This window comes from Oncorhynchus keta, chromosome 24 (genome assembly GCF_023373465.1).
Source record: "Oncorhynchus keta strain PuntledgeMale-10-30-2019 chromosome 24, Oket_V2, whole genome shotgun sequence".
Lineage (NCBI taxonomy): Eukaryota > Metazoa > Chordata > Actinopteri > Salmoniformes > Salmonidae > Oncorhynchus > Oncorhynchus keta.
The window spans coordinates 44,994,823-44,997,968 of record NC_068444.1 but is presented as its reverse complement, the minus strand read 5'-3'; positions in this window follow the sequence as shown (position 1 = coordinate 44,997,968).

Sequence of the window (3,146 nt, the reverse complement as noted above, 5' to 3'; positions counted from 1 at the left end):
CTCAGTGTATATTTCATGCACTGTTCGGGGTCGTATTCACTAGGAATGAAATGGAAGCAAACGGGCGTTTTGTGCACACTAATGAATAAGACCCAGTTTTGATAATGGGATTGCAGTCCATGTCTGAGTCGGGGGTTTATATATCAGATCTGTTGCACCACCTGTGACCAGGTTACAGGCAAAGAGATGAGAGGGACTCTCTTCAAGCATTCTGTATAAAGTGACTGAGCCAGCAATGAGCACATTTCTCTGGCAAGCTCAGCTGTCCACATTCATTGACCAACACTAGCAACCATCATCATACACCTTTCCTCAACAACATCAAAATGCTCATTCTGCTCCCATGTCTACCTTTATCCTTTCCCCCTTGACCTGTCTGTCAGTCATCACCATTTATAGCAATCACATTGTGCAGATCACTTGATACCACTGTACAAGTTGGTGTCACTGTCGGTATTTACCCTTTGATTGTTCACTGTCATCTTCATCACCACAATCATCATATTCATCATCCTTAATCTAGCTAAGATTGTAAACTATTCTCCATTCCTAAGGGTCAGTAGAGTAAGGTGTTTTAAAAACGAAATGTCTATCATAATTTCAATATCAAAGTGCACTATGATAACTATTGCCTGTGATAAAAAAAGTAACAATTATGGTTGAATTGATGGTCAAAATAGAGACATCCACCTTATTGTTATGATTATAATAATAAACTCTCAAATGATGTGTCCGTCCTTTGAGTTTCTTGTAGTTCCAAATTGAAAAGCATAAATCATTTACAAAATCCTCATCATTGAACCATTGGGAAATGGGGCATTTTCCCTATTGAAGCCTGTCCTGAGGCTACAGTACAGTTGACAGCGAACCAATTGCATTTTAACGCACTGCATATATAACATTGCAGTCTACACAGCAGCCCAGAAGTAAAGGTACTTGGATGCGAGCAGAGAGGAGGGCATGATTGGAGAGGGTCTCAACGTCAGTAGAGTTGCCTGCTCGAATTTTCAGCTTCCTCGTGGATTCCAGGTAGGCTAACGTCTTTAATGTTACATATTTACTGTACATGATATGTCATACATTACATATGCACATGTTACACGTTTCACCTAAGCTGTGAAATTGTTAGAAAAGCCACTTGTATTATGTTGTTTGTAAAATGGGCAGGGCGATGTCTTCTCTTGGCCCTGTCAGGCAAAGCTCACAACTGCTAACGTTAGCCAACTAAACTGCAATTATTTTGGAGTCTATAAAAGGTTCAATGCAGCGTCTCTCGACACAACGGCATTTTCCAGAACTAGCTAAACTGTCCACAGACGTGAGTTTACAACTCGCTCACCGGGCACTATTCTCGGGATTGTGCGGTGGTGTCAATTTTCCTTTTCCTTCACCATAGTTAGATGAAAAATATTTAAGGGAGGAAAGGGTACAGCTGTGACACAGCGAACTAGTTCACAACCAAGTTAGCTGTATCCAAACAGTAACTATTTGTTAGCAAGCTAGCCACCATGCTAGCTAGATTTTGTGGTTTTAAGTCAGCAAGAAAAGTTTTGTACTAGCCACACCAAGCTATCTATCGGAAATGGTATCCGGCCATCACACCGAGTGGCTACAAAACCATCTCCCACCCCAAACGAAGAGACGGTCCCGGGACATATCTGCTCCTGTGGAAACAAGGTATCGGCCAAAGACACCCACTCTGATTGCTCCGATTGCCTTGGGCTGCAACATGCCCAGGAAGCCTTAGCCTCCCCTGGCTCCTGTCAACACTGTGCTCTCTTCACTGTGAAGAGCCACAGTCGCAGGCTAGCACGCCAAGCTAGCCTGAGTCAACAGGACGCTGACATGGGGGCCGATGTCACAGATGGCTCACCAGAGGCGATGGATATCCCCACGGTGAATCGTGGAGTGATGGCACTAGCTTTGGCAACCTGCCATTGGAGGACTCCAGCAACGACCTCGTAGCCTCCCTGTCGGGTTTCCTGATTAGAGACGATAACGACTCCACAGGGTTTTCCGACAGCCTCCTTTCGGAATCATCGGATAGAAACAAAGACTTGTTCATCCCCTCAGGCCATGCCACCAAGCCTCCTACCGGGGGAATCCGACACCAGACATGAAGGCGGGTGGCCATCCTCACCGGTTCTCGTGTGGACCTGCAGAACGTGTGCAAATGCGCTGCGAATAAACTGGTGATTCCCTAGCCCAATGCAGTAGCAGAGACCACCACGTCCTGATACAAGGGGAAGAGGTTACTCAAAACCAAACGGGCAGCCAGGCAATTACTAACAGTCTTCCCAGAATGCATAGAGAAGGTTACCGTTACCAAGAACCCTGTCCAAGGTGGGTCGGTGTTGGACTGTGTTGGCATGGCGGGGGTTGCCCACATGCCCCCCATCGAAACCTTGGTGGCTTCTCATCTACACTCCAGCCAGAATTCCTCCATGACCTTGACTGGCCCCACCTTACCAACCAAGTACGAGCGCTTCCAGTCCTTTGTGACAGAGAAGGTATAAAAGTTGGTTGCCACAGCATACCAAGCTGAGCTACAGGAGGAGCTATTGGTCACACCGAAGCCAGGTCTGTGGGATGAGATCTGTATTGCCACAGACCTCAACCTACATCTGCTTAAAGCAGCTGTCCAGGTCTCAGGAAGAGCAATGGGGCTCATGATATCTCAGGAGAGGGCTCGATGGCTCAACTTATCCACTGTGTCTGATAGTGAGAAGCTGAAGATCCTGGATGCTCCAGTAGACCCTAAAAGCCTTTTCGGTCCCACCGTTGAGATGATGCAGTCAGTTTGTTATATCTGGAGTACTTCTCCTGTCCTATTCGGTGTCCTGTGTGAATCTAAGTGTGCGTTCTCTAATTCTCTCCTTCTCTCTTTCTTTCTCTCTCTCGGAGGACCTGAGCCCTAGGACCATGCCCCAGGACTACCTGACATGATGACTCCTTGCTGTCCCCAGTCCACCTGGCGCCAGGGGTCAGCGGCGATGTCGGCAACCCACCCGACCCGTCTTGAAACACGGACCAAGGAGTCTAACGCATGCGCAAGTCAGAGGGTTTTCTCCGAGCACACCCCGTGGCACAATGAAAGTGAGGGCCGGCAGGTGTCAGCTGAGGTGGGATCCCGGTAGTCATAAAGA